Source organism: Dipodomys merriami, unplaced genomic scaffold, assembly GCF_024711535.1.
Source record: "Dipodomys merriami isolate MVZ:Mamm:240054 unplaced genomic scaffold, mDipMer1.0.p SCAF_9, whole genome shotgun sequence".
NCBI lineage: Eukaryota > Metazoa > Chordata > Mammalia > Rodentia > Heteromyidae > Dipodomys > Dipodomys merriami.
The window spans coordinates 1,044,069-1,068,479 of NW_027206512.1; positions in this window are offsets into that span (position 1 = coordinate 1,044,069).

The following is a 24,411-nucleotide window of genomic DNA, read 5'->3' on the forward strand; positions in this document are numbered from 1 at the left end:
AACGAGAAGCAGATATACCCAGTCCGCTGGCCGTGTCTTCCGGGGACCAGCCTATCTGGCTGCCAAGCCTGAATGTTTGCAACCGCGGCAGAGCTAGGCAGGCGCAATTGTGCAGCAATGCAAACTGCATAACCTGGCCAAATTTCACGGGCGTACAAGAAACCACGGGGGATTTACAAGCAGATGTTCACCCGGAATCGCCGGAGGCCTGCCGGCAGCAAGATTCCGGAATTCTTCCTAAGAAGCCTTGAAAGCAGTGAAACACTCCTATGTAGCAATAACTCAGAACCTCATTCTGAGTGTTCCCGGCAGAGGTCATTCTGCTGAACACAATCGTGGACTAATTAGAGCCAGATGTAGGCAGTGCCGTCCATAGTGCTGGATGGACAGTGGTGGCGTGCCCAACAACTGAGCTCTAGTTCTCAACACTTTCACAAAGTGCCATAAGTTGAGGTGCAGCTTACTGCTCCGTTTGAGTAGAGTGTAGCTGTCAAAACTGGAATCAGTAGCACTCAGGTGAAAAGAACCAGAAGCAGATATACCCAGTCCGCTGGCCGTGTTCTACGGGGACCAGCCTATCTGGCTGCCACGCCTGAATGTTTGCAACCGAGGCAGAGCTAGGAAGGCGCAATTGTGCAGCAATGCAAACTGCATAACCTGGCCAAATTTCACGGGTGTACAAGAAACCAGGGGGATTTACAAGCAGATGTTCACCCAGAACCTCGGGAGGCCTTGCCGACAGCAAGATTCCGGAATTCTTCCTAAGAAGCCTTGAAAGCAGTGAAACGCTCCTATGTGGCAATAACTCAAAACCTCATTCTGAGTGTTCCCAGCAGAGGTCATTCAGCTGAACACAACCATGGACTAATTAGAGCCAGATGTAGGCAGTGCCGTCCATAGTGCTGGATGGACAGTGGTGGCGTGCCCAACAACTGAGCTCTAGTTCTCAACACTTTCACAAAGTGCCATAAGTTGAGGTTCAGCTTACTGCTCCGGTTGAGTAGAGTGTAGCTGTCAAAGCTGGAATCAGTAGCACTCAGGTGAGAAGAACGAGAAGCAGATATACCCAGTCCGCTGTCCGTGTCCTACGGGGACCAGCCTATCTGGCTGCCAAGCCTGAATGTTTTCAACCGCGTCAGAGCTAGGCAGGCGCAATTGTGCAGCAATGCAAACTGCATAACCTGGCCAAATTTCACGGGTGTACAAGAAACAACGGGGGATTTACAAGCAGATGTTCAACCGGAACCGCCGGAGGCCTGCCGGCAGCAAGATTCCGGAATTCTTCCGAAGAAGCCTTGAAAGCAGTGAAAAGCTCCTATGTTGCAATAACTCAGAACCTCATTGTGAGTGTTCCCGGCAGAGGTCATTGGGCTAAACACAACCGTGGACTAATTAGAGCCAGATGTAGGCAGTGCCGTCCATAGTGCTGGATGGACAGTGGTGGCGTGCCCAACAACTGAGCTCTAGTTCTCAACACTTTCACAAAGTGCCATAAGTTGAGGTTCAGCTTACTGCTCCGGTTGAGTAGAGTGTAGCTGTCAAAGCTGGAATCAGTAGCACTCAGGTGAGAAGAACGAGAAGTAGATATACCCAGTCCGCTGGCAGTGTCCTACGGGGACCAGCCTATCTGGCTGCCACGCCTGAATGTTTGCAACCGCGGCAGAGCTAGGCAGGCGCAATTGTGCAGAAATGCAAACTGCATAACCTGGCCAAATTTCACGGGTGTACAAGAAACCACGGGGGATTTACAAGCAGATGTTCACCCGGAAACGCCGGAGGCCTTTCCGGCAGCAAGATTCCGGAATTCTTCCTAAGAAGCCTTGAAAGCAGTGAAACGCTCCTATGTAGCAATAACTCAGAACCTCATTCTGAGTGTTCTCAGCAGAGGTCATTCAGCTGAACACAACCGTGGACTAATTAGAGCCAGATGTAGGCAGTGCCGTCCATAGTGTTGGATGGACAGTGGTGGCGTGCCAAACAACTGAGCTCTAGTTCTCAACACTTTCACAAAGTGCCATAAGTTGAGGTTCAGCTTACTGCTCCGGTTGAGTAGAGTGTAGCTGTCAAAGCTGGAATCAGTAGGACTCAGGTGAGAAGAACGAGAAGCAGATATACCCAGTCCGCTGGCCGTGTCTTCCGGGGACCAGGCTATCTGGCTGCTAAGCCTGAATGTTTGCAACCGCGGCAGAGCTAGGCAGGCGCAATTGTGCAGCAATGCAAACTGCATAACCTGGCCAAATTTGACGGGCGTACAAGAAACCACGGGGGATTTACAAGCAGATGTTCACCCGGAACCGCCGGAGGCCTGCCGGCAGCAAGATTCCGGAATTCTTCCTAAAAAGCCTTGAAAGCAGTGAAACGCTCCTATGTTGCAATACCTCAGAACCTCATTCTGAGTGTTCCCGGCAGAGGTCATTCTGCTGAACACAACCGTGGACTAATTAGAGCCAGATGTAGGCAGTGCCGTCCATAGTGCTGGATGGACAGTGGTGGCGTGCCCAACAACTGAGCTCTAATTCTCAACACTTTCACAAAGTGCCATAAGTTGAGGTTCAGCTTACTGCTCCGGTTGAGTAGAGTGTAGCTGTCAAAGCTGGAATCAGTAGCACTCAGGTGAGAAGAACGAGAAGCAGATATACCCAGTCCGCTGGCCGTGTCCTACTGGGACCAGCCTATCTGGCTGCCACGCCTGAATGTTTGCAACCGCGGCAGAGCTAGGCAGGCGCAATTGTGCAGCAATGCAAACTGCATAACCTGGCCAAATTTCACGGGTGTACAAGAAACCACGGGGGATTTACAAGCAGATGTTTACTCGGAACCGCCGGAGGCCTTGCCGACAGCAAGATTCCGGAATTCTTCCTAAGAAGCCTTGAAAGCAGTGAAACGCTCCTATGTGGCAATAACTCAAAACCTCATTCTGAGTGTTCCCAGCAGAGGTCATTCAGCTGAACACAACCATGGAATAATTAGAGCCAGATGTAGGCAGTGCCGTCCATAGTGCTGGATGGACAGTGGTGGCGTGCCCAACAACTGAGCTCTAGTTCTCAACACTTTCACAAAGTGCCATAAGTTGAGGTTCAGCTTACTGCTCCGGTTGAGTAGAGTGTAGCTGTCAAAGCTGGAATCAGTAGCACTCAGGTGAGAAGAACGAGAAGCAGATATACCCAGTCCGCTGGCCGTGTCTTCCGTGGACCAGCCTATCTGGCTGCCACGCCTGAATGTTTGCAACCGCGGCAGAGCTAGGCAGGCGCAATTGTGCAGCAATGCAAACTGCATAAACTGGCCAAATTTCACGGGTGTACAAGAAACCTCGGGGGATTTCCAAGGAGATGTTCACCCGGAACCACCGGAGGCCTGTCAGCAGCAAGATTCCGGAATTCTTCCTAAGAAGCCTTGAAATCAGTGAAACGCTCCTATGTTGCAATAACTCAGAACCTCATTCTGAGTGTTCCCGGCAGAGGTCATTCGGCTGAACACAACCGTGGACTAATTAGAGCCAGATGTAGGCAGTGCCGTCCATAGTGCTGGATGGATAGTGGTGGCGTGCCCAACAACTGAGCTCTAGTTCTCAACACTTTCACAAAGTGCCATAAGTTGAGGTTTAGCTTACTGCTCCGGTTGAGTAGAGTATAGCTGTCAAAGCTGGAATCAGTAGCACTCAGGTGAGAAGAACGAGAAGCAGATATACCCAGTCCGCTGGCCGTGTCTTCAGGGGACCAGCCTATCTGGCTGCCACGCCTGAGTGTTTGCAACCGTGACAGAGCTAGGCAGGCGCAATTGTTCAGCAATGCAAACTGCATAAACTGGCCAAATTTCACGGGCGTACAAGAAACCACGGGGGATTTACAAGGAGATGTTCACCCGGAACCGCCGGAGGCCTACCGGCAGCAAGATTCCGGAATTCTTCCTAAGAAGCCTTGAAAGCAGTGAAACGCTCCTATGTTGCAATAACTCAGAACCTCATTCTGACTGTTCCCGGCAGAAGTCATTCGGCTGAACACAACCGTGGACTAATTAGAGCCAGATGTAGGCAGTGCCGTCCATAAGGCTGGATGGACAGTGGTGGCGTGCCCAACAACTGAGCTCTAGTTCTCAACACTTTCACAAAGTGCCATAAGTTGAGGTTCAGCTTACTGCTCCGGTTGAGTAGAGTGTAGCTGTCAAAGCTGGAATCAGTAGCACTCAGGTGAGAAGAACGAGAAGCAGATATACCCAGTCCGCTGTCCGTGTCCTACGGGGACCAGCCTATCTGGCTGCCAAGCCTGAATGTTTTCAACCGCGTCAGAGCTAGGCAGGCGCAATTGTGCAGCAATGCAAACTGCATAACCTGGCCAAATTTCACGGGTGTACAAGAAACAACGGGGGATTTACAAGCAGATGTTCAACCGGAACCGCCGGAGGCCTGCCGGCAGCAAGATTTCGGAATTCTTCCAAAGAAGCCTTGAAAGCAGTGAAAAGCTCCTATGTTGCAATAACTCAGAACCTCATTCTGAGTGTTCCCGGCAGAGGACATTCGGCTAAACACAACCGTGGACTAATTAGAGCCAGATGTAGGCAGTGCCGTCCATAGTGCTGGATGGACAGTGGTGGCGTGCCCAACAACTGAGCTCTAGTTCTCAACACTTTCACAAAGTGCCATAAGTTGAGGTTCAGCTTACTGCTCCGGTTGAGTAGAGTGTAGCTGTCAAAGCTGGAATCAGTAGCACTCAGGTGAGAAGAACGAGAAGCAGATATACCCAGTCCGCTGGCAGTGTCCTACGGGGACCAGCCTATCTGGCTGCCACGCCTGAATGTTTGCAACCGCGGCAGAGCTAGGCAGGCGCAATTGTGCAGCAATGCAAACTGCATAACCTGGCCAAATTTCACGGGTGTACAAGAAACCACGGGGGATTTACAAGGAGATATTCACCGGGAACAGCCGGAGGCCTGCCGGCAGCAAGATTCCGGAATTCTTCCAAAGAAGCCTTGAAAGCAGTGAAAAGCTCCTATGTTGCAATAACTCAGAACCTTATTCTGAGTGTTCCCGGCAGAGGTCATTCGGCTAAACACAACCGTGGACTAATTAGTGCCAGATGTAGGCAGTGCCGTCCATAGTGCTGGATGGACAGTGGTGGCGTGCCCAACAACTGAGCTCTAGTTCTCAACACTTTCACAAAGTGCCATAAGTTGAGGTTCAGCTTACTGCTCTGGTTGAGTAGAGTGTAGCTGTCCACGCTGGAATCAGTAGGACTCAGGTGAGAAGAACGAGAAGCAGATATACCCAGTCCGCTGGCAGTGTCCTACGGGGACCAGCCTATCTGGCTGCCACGCCTGAATGTTTGCAGAGCTAGGCAGGCGCAATTGTGCAGCAATGCAAACTGCATAACCTGGCCAAATTTCACGGGTGTACAAGAAACCACGGGGGATTTACAAGCAGATGTTCACCCGGAAACGCCGGAGGCCTTGCCGGCAGCAATATTCCGGAATTCTTCCTAAGAAGCCTTGAAAGCAGTGAAACGCTCCTATGTAGCAATAACTCAGAACCTCATTCTGAGTGTTCTCAGCAGAGGTCATTCAGCTGCACACAACCGTGGACTAATTAGAGCCAGATGTAGGCCGTGCCGTCCATAGTGCTGGATGGACAGTGGTGGCGTGCCCAACAACTGAGCTCTAGTTCTCAACACTTTCACAAAGTGCCATAAGTTGAGGTTCAGCTTATTGCTCCGGTTGAGTAGAGTGTAGCTGTCAAAGCTGGAATCAGTAGCACTCAGGTGAGAAGAACGAGAAGCAGATATACCCAGTCCGCTTGCCGTGTCTTCCGTGGACCAGCCTATCTGGCTGCCACGCATGAATGTTTGCAACCACGGCAGTGCTAGGCAGGCGCTATTGTGCAGCAATGCAAATTGCATAACCTGGCCAAATTTCACGGGTGTACAAGAAACCACGGGGGATTTACAAGGAGATGTTCACCAGGAACCGCCGGAGGCCTGCCGGCAGCAAGATTCAGGAATTCTTCCTAAAAAGCCTTGAAAGAAGTGAAACGCTCCTATGTTGCAATACCTCAGAACCTCATTCTGAGTGTTCCCGGCAGAAGTCATTCTGCTGAACACAACCGTGGACTAATTAGAGCCAGATGTAGGCAGTGCCGTCCATAGTGCTGGATGGACAGTGGTGGCGTGCCCAACAACTGAGCTCTAGTTCTCAACACTTTCACAAAGTGCCATAAGTTGAGGTTCAGAATACAGCTCCGGTTGAGTAGAGTGTAGCTGTAAAAGCTGGAATCAGTAGCACTCAGGTGAGAAGAACGAGAAGCGGATATACCCAGTCCGCTGTCCGAGTCCTACGGGGACCAGCCTATCTGGCTGCCAAGCGTGAATGTTTTCAACCGCGTCAGAGCTAGGCAGGCGCAATTGTGCAGCAATGCAAACTGCTATACCTGGCCAAATTTCACAGGTGTACAAGAAACAACGGGGGATTTACAAGCAGATGTTCACCCGGAACCTCGGGAGGCCTGCCGGCAGCAAGATTCCGGAATTCTTCCTAAGAAGCCTTGAAAGCAGTGAAACGCTCCTATGTTGCAATAACTCAGAACCTCATTCTGACTGTTCCCGGCAGAGGTCATTCAGCTGAACACAACCGTGGACTAATTAGAGCCAGATGTAGGCAGTGCCGTCCATAGTGCTGGATGGACAGTGGTGGCGTGCCCAACATCTGAGCTCTAGTTCTCAACACTTTCACAAAGTGCCATAAGTTGAGGTTCAGCTTACTGCTCCGGTTGAGTAGAGTGTAGCTGTCAAAGCTGGAATCAGTAGCACTCAGGTGAGAAGAACGAGAAGCAGATATACCCAGTCCGCTGGCCGTGTCTTCCGTGGACCAGCCTATCTGGCTGCTACGCCTGAATGTTTGCAACCGCGGCAGAGCTAGGCAGAGGCAATTGTGCAGCAATGCAAACTGCATAAACTGCCCAAATTTCACGGGTGTACAAGCAACCTCGGGGGATTTCCAAGGAGATGTTCACCCGGAACCGCCGGAGGCCTGTCAGCAGCAAGATTCCGGAATTCTTCCTAAGAAGCCTTGAAAGCAGTGAAACGCTCCTATGTTGCAATACCTCATAACCTCATTCTGAGTGTTCCCGGCAGAGGTCATTCGGCTGAACACAACCGTGGACTAATTAGAGCCAGATGTAGGCAGTGCCGTCCATAGTGCTGGATGGACAGTGGTGGCGTGCCAAACAACTGAGCTCTAGGTCTCAACACTTTCACAAAGTGCCATAAGTTGACGTTCAACTTACTGCTCCGGTTGAGTAGAGTGTAGCTGTCAAAGCTGGAATCAGTAGGACTCAGGTGAGAAGAACGAGAAGCAGATATACCCAGTCCGCTTGCCGTGTCCTACGGGGACAAGCCTATATGGCTGCCAAGCCTGAATGTTTGCAACCGCGGCAGAGCTAGGCAGGCGCAATCGTGCAGCAATGCAAACTGCATAACCTGGCCAAATTTCACGGGTGTACAAGAAACCACGGGGGATTTACAAGCAGATGTTCACCCGGAACCGCCGGAGGCCTGCTGGCAGCAAGAGTCCGGAATTCTTCCTAAGAAGCCTTGAAAGCAGTGATATGCTCCTATGTTACAATACCTCAGAACCTCATTCTGAGTGTTCCTGGCAGAGGTCATTCGGCTGAACACAACCGTGGACTAATTAGAGCCAGATGTAGGCAGTGCCGTCCATAGTGCGGGATGGACAGTGGTGGCGTGCCCAACAACTGAGCTCTAGTTCTCAACACTTTCACAAAGTGCCATAAGTTGAGGTTCAGCTTACTGCTCCGGTTGAGTAGAGTGTAGCTGTCAAAGCTGGAATCAGTAGCACTCAGGTGAGAAGAACGAGAAGCAGATATACCCAGTCCGGTGGCCGTGTCTTCTGGGGACCAGCCTATCTGGCTGCCAAGCCTGAATGTTAGCAACCGTGGCATAGCTAGGCAGGCGCAATTGTGCAGCAATGCAAACTGCATAACCTGGCCAAATTTCACGGGTGTACAAGAAACCACGGGGGATTTACAAGGAGATGTTCACCCGGAACCGCCGGAGTCCTGCCGGCAGCAAGATTCCGGAATTCTTCCTAAAAAGCCTTGAAAGCAGTGAAAAGCTCCTATGTTGCAATACCTCAGAACCTCATTCTGAGTGTTCCCGGCAGAGGTCATTCTGCTGAACACAACCGTGGACTAATTAGAGCCAGATGTAGGCAGTGCCGTCCATAGTGTTGGATGGACAGTGGTGGCGTGCCAAACAAGTGAGCTCTAGTTCTCAACACTTTCACAAAGTGCCATAAGTTGAGGTTCAGCTTACTGCTCCGGTTGAGTAGAGTGTAGCTGTCAAAGCTGGAATCAGTAGGACTCAGGTGAGAAGAACGAGAAGCAGATATACCCAGTCCGCTGGCCGTGTCTTCCGGGGACCAGCCTATCTGGCAGCCAAGCCTGAATGTTTGCAACCGCGGCAGAGCTAGGCAGGCGCAATTGTGCAGCAATGCAAACTGCATAACCTGGCCAAATTTCACGGGCGTACAAGAAACCACGGGGGATTTACAAGCAAATGTTCACCCGGAACCGCCTGAGGCCTGCCGGCAGCAAGATTCCGGAATTCTTCCTAAAAAGCCTTGAAAGCAGTGAAACGCTCCTATGTTGCAATACCTCAGAACCTCATTCTGAGTGTTCCCGGCAGAGGTCATTCTGCTGAACACAACCGTGGACTAATTAGAGCCAGATGTAGGCAGTGCCGTCCATAGTGCTGGATGGACAGTGGTGGCGTGCCAAACAACTGAGCTCTAGTTCTCAACACTTTCACAAAGTGCCATAAGTTGAGGTTCAGCTTACTGCTCCGGTTGAGTAGAGTGTAGCTGTCAAAGCTGGAATCAGTAGCACTCAGGTGACAAGAACGAGAAGCAGATATACCCAGTCTGCTGTCAGTGTCCTACGGGGACCAGCCTATCTGGCTGCCATGCCTGAATGTTTGCAACCGCGGCAGAGCTAGGCAGGCGCAATTGTGCAGCAATGCAAACTGCATAACCTGGCCAAATTTCACGGGTGTAGAAGAAACCACGGGGGATTTACAAGGAGATGTTCACCCGGAACAGCCGGAGACCTGCCGGCAGCAAGATTCCGGAATTCTTCCAAAGAAGCCTTGAAAGCAGTGAAACGCTCCTATGTTGCAATACCTCAGAACCTCATTCTGAGTGTTCCCGGAAGATGTCATTCTGCTGAACACAACCGTGGACTAATTAGAGCCAGATGTAGGCAGTGCCGTCCATAGTGCTGGATGGACAGTGGTGGCGTGCCCAACAACTGAGCTCTAGGTCTCAACACTTTCACAAAGTGCCATAAGTTGAGGTTCAGCTTACTGCTCCGGTTGAGTAGAGTGTAGCTGTCAAAGCTGGAATCAGTAGCACTCAGGTGAGAAGAACGAGAAGCAGATATACCCAGTCTGCTGGCCGTGTCCTACGGGGACAAGCCTATCTGGCTCCAAGCCTAAATGTTTGCAACCGAGGCAGAGCTAGGCAGGCGCAATCGTGCAGCAATGCAAACTGCATAACCTGGCCAAATTTCACGGGTGTACAAGAAACCAAGGGGATTTACAAGCAGATGTTCACCCGGAACAGCGGGAGGCCTGCCGGCAGCAAGATTCCGGAATTCTTCCTAAGAAGCCTTGAAAGCAGTGAAACGTTCCTATGTTGCAATAACTCAGAACCTCATTCTGACTGTTCCCGGCAGAGGTCATTCGGCTGAACACAACCGTGGACTAATTAGAGCCAGATGTAGGCAGTGCCGTCAATAGTGCTGGATGGACAGTGGTGGCGTGCCCAACAACTGAGCTCTAGTTCTCAACACTTTCACAAAGTGCCATAAGTTGAGGTTCAGCTTACTGCTCCGGTTGAGTAGAGTGTAGCTGTCAAAGCTGGAATCAGTAGCACTCAGGTGAGAAGAATGAGAAGCAGATATACCCAGTCCGCTGGCCGTGTATTCGGGGAACAGCCTATCTGGCTGCCCTGCCTGAATGTTTGAAACCGCAGCAGAGCTAGGCAGGCGCAATTGTGCAGCAATGCAAACTGCATAACCTGGCCAAATTCCACGGGTGTACAAGAAACCATGGGGGATTTACAAGCAGATGTTCACCCGGAACCGCCTGAGGTCTGCCGGCAGCAAGATTCCGGAATTCTTCCTAAGAAGCCTTGAAAGCAGTGAAACGCACCTATGTTGCAATACCTCAGAACCTCATTCTGAGTGTTCCCGGCAGAGGTCATTCGGCTGAACACAACCGTGGACTAATTAGAGCCAGATGTAGGCAGTGCCGTCCATAGTGCTGGATGGACAGTGGTGGCGTGCCCAACAACTGAGCTCTAGTTCTCAACACTTTCACAAAGTGCCATAAGTTGAGGTTCAGCTTACTGCTCCGGTTGAGTAGAGTGTAGCTGTCAAAGCTGGAATCAGTAGCACTCAGGTGAGAAGAACGAGAAGCAGATATACCCAGTCCGCTGGCCGTGTCCTACGGGGACCAGCCTATCTGGCTGCCATGCCTGAATGTTTGCAACCGCGGCAGAGCTAGGCAGGCGCAATTGTGCAGCAATGCAAACTGCATAACCTGGCCAAATTTCACGGGAGTACAAGAAACCATGGGGGATTTAATAGGAGATGTTCACCCTGAACCGCCGGAGGCCTGCTGGCAGCAAGATTCCGGAATTTTTCCTAAGAAGCCTTGAAAGCATTGAAAAGCTCTTATGTTGCAATAACTCAGAACCTCATTCTGACTGTTTCTGGCAGAGGTCATTCGGCTGAACACAACCGTGGACTAATTAGAGCCAGATGTAGGCAGTGCCGTCCATAGTGCTGGATGGACAGTGGTGGCGTGCCGAACAACTGAGCTCTAGTTCTCAACACTTTCACAAAGTGCCATAAATTGAGGTTCAGCTTACTGCTCCGGTTGAGTAGAGTGTAGCTGTCAAAGCTGGAATCAGTAGCACTCAGGTGAGAAGAACGAGAAGCAGATATACCCAGTCCGCTGTCCGTGTCCTACGGGGACCAGCCTATCTTGCTGCCATGCCTGAATGTTTGCAACCGCGGCAGAGCTAGGCACGCGCAATTGTGCAGCAATGCAAACTGCATAACCTGGCCAAATTTCACGGGTGTACAAGTAACCACGGGGGATTTACAAGCAGATGTTCACCCGGAACAGCCGGAGACCTGCCGGCAGCAAGATTCCGGAATTCTTCCTAAAAAGCCTTGAAAGCAGTGAAAAGCTCCTATGTTGCAATAACTGAGAACCTTATTCTGAGTGTTCCCGGCAGAGGTCATTCGGCTGAACAGAACCGTGGACTAATTAGAGCCAGATGTAGGCAGTGCCGTCCATAGTGCTGGATGGACAGTGGTAGCGTGCCCAACAACTGAGCTCTAGTTCTCAACACTTTCACAAAGTGCCATAAGTTGAGGTTCAGCTTACTGCTCCGGTTGAGTAGAGTGTAGCTGTCAAAGCTGGAATCAGTAGCACTCAGGTGAGAAGAACGAGAAGCAGATATACCCAGTCTGCTGGCCGTGTCCTACGGGGACAAGCCTATCTGGCTGCCAAGCCTAAATGTTTGCAACCGCGGCAGAGCTAGGCAGGCGCAATCGTGCAGCAATGCAAACTGCATAACCTGGCCAAATTTCACGGGTGTACAAGAAACCAAGGGGATTTACAAGCAGATGTTCACCCGGAACAGCGGGAGGCCTGCCGGCAGCAAGATTCCGGAATTCTTCCTAAGAAGCATTGAAAGCAGTGAAACGTTCCTATATTGCAATAACTCAGAACCTCATTCTGACTGTTCCCGGCAGAGGTCATTCGGCTGAACACAACCGTGGACTAATTAGAGCCAGATGTAGGCAGTGCCGTCAATAGTGCTGGATGGACAGTGGTGGCATGCCCAACAACTGAGCTCTAGTTCTCAACACTTTCACAAAGTGCCATAAGTTGAGGTTCAGCTTACTGCTCCGGTTGAGTAGAGTGTAGCTGTCAAAGCTGGAATCAGTAGCACTCAGGTGAGAAGAATGAGAAGCAGATATACCCAGTCCGCTGGCCGTGTCCTACGGGGACCAGCCTCTCTGGCTGCCATGCCTGAATTTATGCAACCGCGGCAGAGCTAGGCAGGCGCAATTGTGCAGCACTGCAAACTGCATGACCTGGCCAAATTTCACGGGTGTACAAGAAACCACGGGAGATTTACAAGTAGATGTTCACCCGGAACAGCCGGAGTCCTGCCGGCAGCAAGATTCCGGAATTCTTCCAAAGAAGCCTTGAAAGCAGTGAAACGCTCCTATGTTGCAATACCTCAGAACCTCATTCTGAGTGTTCCCGGCAGAGATCATTCGGCTGAACACAACCGTGGACTAATTAGAGCCAGATGTAGGCAGTGCCGTCCATAGTGCTGGATGGACAGTGGTGGCGTGCCCAACAACTGAGCTCTAGTTCTCAACACTTTCACAAAGTGCCATAAGTTGAGGTGCAGCTTACTGCTCCGGTTGAGTAGAGTGTAGCTGTCAAAGCTGGAATCAGTAGCACTCAGGTGAGAAGAACGAGAATCAGATATACCCAGTCCGCTGGCCGTGTCTTCCGGGGACCAGCCTATCTGGCTGCCATGCCTGAATGTTTGCAACCGCGGCAGAGCTAGGCAGGAGCAATTGTGCAGCAATCCAAACTGCATAACCTGGCCAAATTTGACGGGTGTACAAGAAACCATGGGGTATTTACAAGCAGATGTTCACCCGGAACCGCCGGAGGCCTGCCGGCAGCAAGATTCCGGAATTCTTCCTAAGACGCCTTGAAAGCAGTGAAACGCTCCTATGTTGCAATACCTCAGAACTTCATTCTGAGTGTTCCCGGCAGAGGTCATTCGGCTGAACACAACCGTGGACTAATTAGAGCCAAATGTAGGCAGTGCCGTCCATAGTGCTGGATGGACAGTGGTGGCGTGCCCAACAACTGAGCTCTAGTTCTCAACACTTTCACAAAGTGCCATAAGTTGAGGTTCAGCTTACTGCTCCGGTTGAGTAGAGTGTAGCTGTCAAAGCTGGAATCAGTAGCACTCAGGTAAAAAGAATGAGAAGCAGATATACCCAGTCCGCTGGCCGTGTATTCGGGGAACAGCCTATCTGGTTGCCACGCCTGAATGTTTGCAACCGCGGCACAGCTAGGCAGGCGCAATTGTGCAGCAATGCAAACTGCATAACCTGGCCAAATTTCAAGGGTGTACAAGAAACCACGGGGGATTTACAAGGAGATGTTCACTCGGAACAGCCGGAGGCCTGCCGGCAGCAAGATTTCGGAATTCTTCCAAAGAAGCCTTGAAAGCAGTGAAAAGCTCCTATGTTGCAATAACTCAGAACCTTATTCTGAGTGTTCCCGGCAGAGGTCATTCGGCTGAACACAACCGTGGACTAATTAGAGCCAGATGTAGGCAGTTCCGTCCATAGTGCGTGATGGACAGTGGTGGCGTGCCCAACATCTGAGCTCTAGTTCTCAACACTTTCACAAAGTGCCATAAGTTGAGGTTCAGCTTACTGCTCCGGTTGAGTAGAGTGTAGCTGTCAAAGCTGGAATCAGTAGCACTCAGGTGAGAAGAACGAGAAGCAGATATACCCAGTCCGCTGTCCGTGTCCTACGGGGACCAGCCTATCTGGCTGCCAAGCCTGAATGTTTGCAACCGTGGCAGAGCTAGGCAGGCCCAATCGTGCAGCAATGCAAACTGCATAACCTGGCCAAATTTCACGGGTGTGCAAGAAACCACGGGGGATTTACAAGCAGATGTTCACCCGGAACAGCCGGAGGCCTGCTGGCAGCAAGATTCCGGAATTCTTCCTAAGAAGCCTTGAAAGCAGTGAAACGCTCCTATGTTGCAATACCTCAGAACCTCTTTCTGAGTGTTCCCGGCAGAGTTCATTCAGCTGAACACAACCGTGGACTAATTAGATCAAGATATAGGCAGTATAGTCCATAGTGCTGGATGGACAGTGTTGGCGTGCCCAACAACTGAGCTCTCGTTCTCAACACTTTCACAAAGTGCCATAAGTTGAGGTTCAGCTTACTGCTCCGGTTGAGTAGAGTGTAGCTGTCAAAGCTGGAATCAGTAGCACTCAGGTGAGAAGAACGAGAAGCAGATATACCCAGTCCGCTGGCCGTGTCTTCCGGGGACCAGACTATCTGGCTGCCACGCCTGAATGTTTGCAACCGCGGCAGAGCTAGGAAGGCGCAATTGTGCAGCAATGCAAACTGCATAACCTGGCCAAATTTCACGGGTGTACAAGAAACCACGGGGGATTTACAAGGAGATGTTCACCCGGAACAGCCGGAGACCTGCCGGCAGCAAGATTCCGGAATTCTTCCTAAAAAGCCTTGAAAGCAGTGAAAAGCTCCTATGTTGCAATAACTGAGAACCTTATTCTGAGTGTTCCCGGCAGAGGTCATTCAGCTGAACACAACCGTGGACTAATTAGAGCCAGATGTAGGCAGTGCCGTCCATAGTGCTGGATGGACAGTGGTAGCGTGCCCAACAACTGAGCTCTAGTTCTCAACACTTTCACAAAGTGCCATAAGTTGAGGTTCAGCTTACTGCTCCGGTTGAGTAGAGTGTAGCTCTCAAAGCTGGAATCAGTAGCACTCAGGTGAGAAGAACGAGAAGCAGATATACCCAGTCCGCTGGCCGTGTCTTCCGGGGACCAGCCTATCTGGCTGCCACGCCTGAATGTTTGCAACCGCCGCAGAGCTAGGCAGGCGCAATTGTGCAGCAATGCAAACTGCATAACCTGGCCAAATTTCACGGGTGTACAAGAAACCACGGGGGATTTACAAGGAGATGTTCACCCGGAACAGCCGGAGGCCTGCCGGCAGAAAGATTCCGGAATTCTTCCACAGAAGCCTTGAAAGCAGTGAAAAGCTCCTATGTTGCAATAACTCAGAACCTTATTCTGAGTGTTCCCGGCACAGGTCATTCGGCTGAACACAACCGTTTACTAATTAGAGCCAGGTGTAGGCAGTGCCGTCCATAGTGCTGGATGGACAGTGGTGGCGTGCCAAACAACTGAGCTCTAGTTCTCAACACTTCCACAAAGTGCCATATGTTGAGGTTGAGCTTATTGCTCCTGTTGAGTAGAGTGTAGCTGTCAAAGCTGGAATCAGTAGCACTCAGGTGAGAAGAACGAGAAGCAGATATACCCAGTCCGCTGGCCGTGTCTTCCGGGGACCAGCCTATCTGGCTGCCACGCCTGAATGTTTGCAACCGCGGCAGAGCTAGGCAGGCGCTATTGTGCAGCAATGCAAACTGCATAACCTGGCCAGATTTCACGGGTGTACAAGAAACCACGGGGGATTTACAAGCAGATGTTCACCCGGAACCGTCGGAGGCCTGCCGGCAGCAAGATTCCGGAATTCTTCCTAAGAAGCCTTGAAAGCAATGAAACGCTCCTATGTTGCAATACCCCAGAACCTCATTCTGAGTGTTCCCGGCAGAGGTCATTCGGCTGAACACAACCGTGGACTAATTAGAGCCAGATGTAGGCAGTGCCGTCCATAGTGCTGGATGGACAGTGGTGGCGTGCCCAACAACTGAGCTCTAGTTCTCAACACTTTCACAAAGTGCCATAAGTTGAGGTTCAGCTTACTGCTCCGGTTGAGTAGAGTGTAGCTGTCAAAGCTGGAATCAGTAGCACTCAGGTGAGAAGAACGAGAAGCAGATATACCCAGTCCGCTGGCCGTGTCCTACGGGGACCAGCCTATCTATCTGCCACGCCTGAATGTTTGCAACCGCGGCAGAGCTAGGCAGGCGCAATTGTGCAGCAAGGCAAACCGCATAACGTGGCCAAATTTCACGGGTGTACAAGAAACCACGGGGGATTTACAAGCAGATGTTCACCCGGAACAGCCGGAGGCCTGCCGGCAGCAAGATTCCGGAATTCTTCCTAAGAAGCCTTGAAAGCAGTGAAACGCTCCTATGTTGCAATACCTCAGAACCTCATTCTGAGTGTTCCCGGCAGAGGTCATTCGGCTGAACACAACCGTGGACTAATTAGAGCCAGATGTAGGCAGTGCCGTCCATAGTGCTGGATGGACAGTGGTGGCGTGCCCAACAACTGAGCTCTAGTTCTCAACACTTTCACAAAGTGCCATAAGTTGAGGTTCAGCTTACTGCTCCGGTTGAGTAGAGTGTAGCTGTCAAAGCTGGAATCAGTAGCACTCAGGTGAGAAGAATGAGAAGCAGATATACCCAGTCCGCTGGCCGTGTATTCGGGGAACAGCCAATCTGGCTGCCACGCCTGAATGTTTGCAACCGCGGCAGAGCTAGGCAGGCGCAATTGTGCAGCAATGCAAACTGCATAACCTGGCCAAATTTCACGGGTGTACAAGAAACCACGGGGGATTTACAAGCAGATGTTCACCCGGCACAGCCGGAGGCCTGCGGTCAGCAAGATTCCGGAATTCTTCCTAAGAAGCCTTGAAAGCAGTGAAACGCTCCTATGTTGCAATACCTCAGAACCTCATTCTGAGTGTTCCCGGCAGAGGTCATTCGGCTGAACACAACCGTGGACTAATTAGAGCCAGATGTAGGCAGTGCCGTCCATAGTGCTGGATGGACAGTGGTGGCGTGCCCAACAACTGAGCTCTAGTTCTCAACACTTTCACAAAGTGCCATAAGTTGAGGTTCAGCTTACTGCTCCGGTTGAGTAGAGTGTAGCTGTCAAAGGTGGAATCAGTAGCACTCAGGTGAGAAGAACGAGAAGCAGATATACCCAGTCCGCTGGCCGTGTCTTCAGGGGACCAGCCTATCTGGCTGCCACGCCTGAATGTTTGCAACCGCGGCAGAGCTAGGCAGGCGCAATTGTGCAGCAATGCAAACTGCATAACCTGGCCAAATTTCACGGGTGTACAAGAAACCACGGGGGATTTACAAGCAGATGTTCACCCGGAACAGCCGGAGGCCTGCCGGCAGCAAGATTCCGGAAATCTTCCAAAGAAGCCTTGAAAGCAGTGAAAAGCTCCTATGTGGCAATAACTCAGAACCTCATTCTGAGTGTTCCCGGCAGAGGTCATTCGGCAGAACACAACCGTGGACTAATTAGAGCCAGATGTAGGCAGTGCCGTCCATAGTGCTGGATGGACAGTGGTGGCGTGCCCAACATCTGAGCTCTAGTTCTCAACACTTTCACAAAGTGCCATAAGTTGAGGTTCAGCTTACTGCTCCGGTTAAGTAGAGTGTAGCTGTCAAAGCTGGAATCAGTAGCACTCAGGTGAGAAGAACGAGAAGCAGATATACCCAGTCCGCTGGCCGTGTCCTACGGGGACCAGCCTATCTGGCTGCCATGCCTGAATGTTTGCAACCGCGGCAGAGCTAGGCAGGCGCAATTGTGCAGCAATACAAACCGCATAACCTGGCCAAATTTCACGGGTGTACAAGAAACCACGAGGGATTTACAAGCAGATGTTCAACCGGAACAGCAGGAGGCCTGCCGGCAGCAAGATTCCGGAATTCTTCCTAAGAAGCCTTGAAAGCAGTGAAACGCTCCTATGTTGCAATACCTCAGAACCTCATTCTGAGTGTTCCCGGCAGAGGTCATTCGGCTGAACACAACCGTGGACTAATTAGAGCCAGATGTAGGCAGTACCGTCCATAGTGCTGGATGGACAGTGGTGGCGTGCCAAACAACTGAGCTCTAGTTCTCAACACTTTCACAAAGTGCCATAAGTTGAGGTTCAGCTTACTGCTCCGGTTGAGTAGAGTGTAGCTGTCAAAGCTGGAATCAGTAGCACTCAGGTGAGAAGAATGAGAAGCAGATATACCCAGTCCGCTTGCCGTGTATTCGGGGAACAGCCTATCTGGCTGCCACGCCTGAATGTTTGCAACCGCGGCAGAGCTAGGCAGGCGCAATTGTGCAGCAATGCAAACTGCATAACCTGGCCAAATTTCACGGGTGTACAAGAAACCATGGGGGATTTACAAGGAGATGTTCACCCGGAACAGCCGGAGGCCTGCCAGCAGCAAGATTCCGGAAATCTTCCAAAGAAGCCTTGAAAGCAGTGAAAAGCTCCTATGTGGCAATAACTCAGAACCTCATTCTGAGTGTTCCCGGCAGAGGTCATTCGGCTGAACACAACCGTGGACTAATTAGAGCCAGATGTAGGCAGTGCCGTCCATAGTGCTGGATGGACAGTGGTGGCGTGCCCAACAACTGAGCTCTAGTTCTCAACACTTTCACAAAGTGCCATAAGTTGAGGTTCAGCTTACTGATCCGGTTGAGTAGAGTGCAGCTGTCAAAGCTGGAATCAGTAGCACTCAGGTGAGAAGAACGAGAAGCAGATATACCCAGTCCGCTGGCCGTGTCCTACGGGGACCAGCCTATCTGGATGCCATGCCTGAATGTTTGCAACCGCGGCAGAGCTAGGCAGGCGCAATTGTGCAGCAATGCAAACCGCATAACCTGGCCAAATTTCACGGGTGTACAAGAAACCACGGGGGATTTACAAGGAGATGTTCACCCGGAACCGCCGGAGGCCTGCCGGCAGCAAGATTCCGGAATTCTTCCTAAAAAGCCTTGAAAGCAGTGAAACGCTCCTATGTTGCAATACCTCAGAACCTCATTCTGAGTGTTCCCGGCAGAGTTCATTCTGCTGAACACAACCGTGGACTAATTAGAGCCAGATGTAGGCAGTGCCGTCCATAGTGCTGGATGGATAGTGGTGGCGTGCCCAACAACTGAGCTCTAGTTCTCAACACTTTCACAAAGTGCCATAAGTTGAGGTTCAGCTTACTGCTCCGGTTGAGGAGAGTGTAGCTGTCAAAGCTGGAATCAGTAGCACTCAGGTGAGAAGAACGAGAAGCAGATATACCCAGTCCGCTGGCCGTGTCTTCAGGGGACCAGCCTATCTGGCTGCCACGCCTGAATGTTTGCAACCGCAGCAGAGCTAGGCAGGCGCAATTGTGCAGCAATGCAAACTGCATAACCTGGCCAAATTTCACGGGTGTACAAGAAACCACGGGGGATTTACAAGCAGATGTTCACCCGGAACAGCCGGAGGCCTGCCGGCAGCAAGATTCCGGAAATCTTCCAAAGAAGCCTTGAAAGCAGTGAAAAGCTCCTATGTGGCAATAACTCAGAACCTCATTCTGAGTGTTCCCGGCAGAGGTCATTCGGCTGAACACAACCGTGGACTAATTAGAGCCAGATGTAGGCAGTGCCGTCCATAGTGCTGGATGGACAGTGGTGGCGTGCCCAACAACTGAGCTCTAGTTCTCAACACTTTCACAAAGTGCCATAAGTTGAGGTTCAGCTTACTGCTCCGGTTGAGTAGAGTGTAGCTGTCAAAGCTGGAATCAGTAGCACTCAGGTGAGAAGAACGAGAAGTAGATATACCCAGTCCGCTGGCCGTGTCCTACGGGGACCAGCCTATCTGGCTGCCATGCCTGAATGTTTGCAACCGCGGCAGAGCTAGGCAGGCCCAATTGTGCAGCAATGCAAACCGCATAACCTGGCCAAATTTCACGGGTGTACAAGAAACCACGGGGGATTTACATGCAGATGTTCACCCGGAACCGCCGGAGGCCTGCCTGCAGCAAGATTCCGGAATTCTTCCTAAGAAGCCTTGAAAGCAGTGATACGCTCCTATGTTGCAATACCTCAGAACCTCATTCTGAGTGTTCCTGGCAGAGGTCATTCGGCTGAACACAACCGTGGACTAATTAGAGCCAGATGTAGGCAGTGCCGTCCATAGTGCTGGATGGACAGTGGTGGCGTGCCCAACAACTGAGCTCTAGTTCTCAACACTTTCACAAAGTGCCATAAGTTGAGGTTCAGCTTACTGCTCCGGTTGAGTAGAGTGTAGCTGTCAAAGCTGGAATCAGTAGCACTCAGGTGAGAAGAACGAGAAGCAGATATACCCAGTCCGCTGGCCGTGTCCTACAGGGACCAGCCTATCTGGCTGCCAAGCCTGAATGTTTGCAACCGTGGCATAGCTACGCAGGCCCAATCGTGCAGCAATGCAAACTGCATAACCTGGCCAAATTTCACGGGTGTGCAAGAAACCACGGGGGATTTACAAGGAGATGTTCACCCGGAACCGCCGGAGGCCTGCCGGCAGCAAGATTCCGGAATTCTTCCTAAGAAGCCTTGAAAGCATTGAAAAGCTACTATGTTGCAATAACTCAGAACCTCATTCTGACTGTTCCCGGCAGAGGTCATTCGGCTGAACACAACCGTGGACTAATTAGAGCCAGATGTAGGCAGTGCCGTCCATAGTGCTGGATGGACAGTGGTAGCGTGCCCAACAACTGAGCTCTAGTTCTCAACACTTTCACTAAGTGCCATAAGTTGAGGTTCAGCTTACTGCTCCGGTTGAGTAGAGTGTAGCTGTCAAAGCTGGAATCAGTAGCACTCAGGTGAGAAGAACGAGAAGCAGATATACCCAGTCCGCTGGCCGTGTCTTCCGGGGACCAGCCTATCTGGCTGCCACGCCTGAATGTTTGCAACCGCGGCAGAGCTAGGCAGGCGCAATTGTGAAGCATTGCAAACTGCATAACCTGGCCAAATTTCACGGGTGTACAAGAAACCACGGGGGATTTACAAGGAGATGTTCACCCGGAACCGCCGGAGGCCTGCCGGCAGCAAGATTCCGGAATTCTTCCTAAGAAGCCTTGAAAGCAGTGAAACGCTCCTATGTTGCAATACCTCAGAACCTCATTCTGAGTGTTCCCGGCAGAGTTCATTCTGCTGAACACAACCGTGGACTAATTAGAGCCAGATGTAGGCAGTGCCGTCCATAGTGCTGGATGGATAGTGGTGGCGTGCCCAACAACTGAGCTCTAGTTCTCAACACTTTCACAAAGTGCCATAAGTTGAGGTTCACCTTACTGCTCCGGTTGAGTAGAGTGTAGCTGTCAAAGCTGGAATCAGTAGCACTCAGGTGAGAAGAACGAGAAGCAGATATACCCAGTCTGCTGGCCGTGTCTTCTGGGGACCAGCCTATCTGGCTGCCACGCCTGAATGTTTGCAACCGCGGCAGAGCTAGGCAGGGGCAATTGTGCAGCAATGCAAACTGCATAACCTGGCCAAATTTCACGGGTGTACAAGAAACCACGGGGGATTTACAAGGAGATGTTCACCCGGAACCGCCGGAGGCGTGCCGGCAGCAAGATTCCGGAATTCTTCCAAAGAAGCCTTGAAAGCAGTGAAAAGCTCCTATGTTGCAATAACTCAGAACCTTATTCTGAGTGTTCCCGGCAGAGGTCATTCGGCTGAACACAACCGTGGACTAATTAGAGCCAGATGTAGGCAGTTCCGTCCATAGTGCGGGATGGACAGTGGTGGCGTGCCCAACATCTCAGCTCTAGTTCTCAACACTTTCACAAAGTGCCATAAGTTGAGGTTCAGCTTACTGCTCCGGTTGAGTAGAGTGTAGCTGTCAAAGCTGGAATCAGTAGCACTCAGGTGAGAAGAACGAGAAGCAGATATACCCAGTCCGCTGGCCGTGTCCTACGGGGACCAGCCTATCTGGCTGCCAAGCCTGAATGTTTGCAACCGTGGCATAGCTACGCAGGCCCAATCGTGCAGCAATGCAAACTGCATAACCTGGCCAAATTTCACGGGTGTGCAAGAAACCACGGGGGATTTACAAGCAGATGTTCACCCGGAACCGCCGGAGGCCTGCCGGCAGCAAGATTCCGGAATTCTTCCTAAAAAGCCTTGAAAGCAGTGAAACGCTCCTATGTTGCAATACCTCAGAACCTCATTCTGAGTGTTCCCGGCAGAGTTCATTCTGCTGAACACAACCGTGGACTAATTAGAGCCAGATGTAGGCAGTGCCGTCCATAGTGCTGGATGGATAGTGGTGGCGTGCCCAACAACTGAGCTCTAGTTCTCAACACTTTCACAAAGTGCCATAAGTTGAGGTTCAGCTTACTGCTCCGGTTGAGGAGAGTGTAGCTGTCAAAGCTGGAATCAGTAGCACTCAGGTGAGAAGAACGAGAAGCAGATATACCCAGTCCGCTGGCCGTGTCTTCAGGGGACCAGCCTATCTGGCTGCCACGCCTGAATGTTTGCAACCGCGGCAGAGCTAGGCAGGCGCAATGGTGCAGCAATGCAAACTGCATAACCTGGCCAAATTTCACGGGTGTACAAGAAACCATGGGGGATTTAAGAGGAGATGTTCACCCTGAACCGCCGGAGGCCTGCTGGCAGCAAGATTCCGGAATTCTTCCTAAAAAGCCTTGAAAGCAGTGAAACGCTCCTATGTTGCAATACCTCAGAACCTCTTTCTGAGTGTTCCCGGCAGAGGTCATTCAGCTGAACACAACCGTGGACTAATTAGATCAAGATATAGGCAGTATAGTCCATAGTGCTGGATGGACAGTGTTGGCGTGCCCAACAACTGAGCTCTAGTTCTCAACACTTTCACAAAGTGCCATAAGTTGAGGTTCAGCTTACTGCTCCAGTTGAGTAGAGTGTAGCTGTCAAAGCTGGAATTAGTAGCACTCAGGTGAGAAGAACGAGAAGCAGATATACCCAGTCCGCTGGCCGTGTCTTCCGGGGACCAGCCTATCTGGCTGCCACGCCTGAATGTTTACAACCCCGGCAGAGCTAGGCAGGCGCAATTGTGCAGCAATGCAAACTGCATAACCTGGCCAAATTTCACGGGTGTACAAGAAACCACGGGGGATTTACAAGGAGATGTTCACCCGGAACGGCCGGAGGCCTGCCGGCAGCAAGATTCCGGAATTCTTCCAAAGAAGCCTTGAAAGCAGTGAAAAGCTCCTATGTTGCAATAACTCAGAACCTTATTCTGAGTGTTCCCGGCAGAGGTCAGTCGGCTGAACACAACCGTGGACTAATTAGAGCCAGATGTAGGCAGTTCCGTCCATAGTGCGGGATGGACAGTGGTGGCGTGCCCAACATCTGAGCTCTAGTTCTCAACACTTTGACAAAGTGCCATAAGTTGAGGTTCAGCTTACTGCTCCGGTTGAGTAGAGTGTAGCTGTCAAAGCTGGAATCAGTAGCACTCAGGTGAGAAGAACGAGAAGCAGATATACCCAGTCTGCTGGCCGTGATCTACGGGGACCAGCCTATCTGGCTGTCATGCCTGAATGTTTGCAACCACGGCAGAGATAGGCATGCGCAATTGTGCAGCAATGCAACTGCATAAACTGGCAAAATTTCACGGGTGTACAAGAAACCACGGGGGATTTACAAGGAGATGTTCACCCGGAACAACCGGAGGCCTGCCCGCAGCAAGATTCCAGAATTCTTCCTAAGATGCCTTGAAAGCAGTGAATCGCTCCTATGCTGCAATACCTCAGAACCTCATTCTGAGTGTTCCCGGCAGAAGTCATTCAGCTGAACACAAACGTGGACTAACTAGAGCCAGATGTAGGCAGTGCCGTCCATAGTGCTGGATGGACAGTGGTGGCGTGCCCAACAACTGAGCTCTAGTTCTCAACACTTTCACAAAGTGCCATAAGTTGAGGTTCAGCTTACTACTCCGGTTGAGTAGAGTGTAGCTGTCAAAGCTGGAATCAGTAGCACTCAGGTGAGAAGAACGAGAAGCAGATATACCCAGTCCGCTGGCCGTGTCTTCCGGGGACCAGACTATCTGGCTGCCACGCCTGAATGTTTGCAACCGTGGCAGAGCTAGGCAGGCACAATTGTGCAGCAATGCAAACTGCATAACCTGGCCAAATTTCACGGGTGTACAAGAAACCACGGGGGATTTACAAGGAGATGTTCACCCGGAACAGCCGGAGACCTGCCGGCAGCAAGATTCCGGAATTCTTCCTAAAAAGCCTTGAAAGCAGTGAAAAGCTCCTATGTTGCAATAACTGAGAACTTATTCTGAGTGTTCCCGGCAGAGGTCATTCGGCTGAACACAACCGTGGACTAATTAGAGCCAGATGTAGGCAGTGCCGTCCATAGTGCTGGATGGACAGTGGTAGCGTGCCCAACAACTGAGCTCTAGTTCTCAACACTTTCACAAAGTGCCATAAGTTGAGGTTCAGCTTACTGCTCCGGTTGAGTAGAGTGTAGCTGTCAAAGCTGGAATCAGTAGCACTCAGGTGAGAAGAACGAGAAGCAGATATACCCAGTCCGCTGTCCGTGTCCTACGGGGACCAGCCTATCTGGCTGCCAAGCCTGAATGTTTGCAACCGTGGCAGAGCTAGGCAGGCCCAATCGTGCAGCAATGCAAACTGCATAACCTGGCCAAATTTCACGGGTGTGCAAGAAACCACGGGGGATTTACAAGCAGATGTTCACCCAGAACCGCCGGAGGCCTGCCGGCAGCAAGATTCCGGAATTCTTCCTAAGAAGCCTTGATAGCAGTGAAACGCTCCTATGTTGCAATACCTCAGAACCTCTTTCTGAGTGTTCCCGGCAGAGGTCATTGA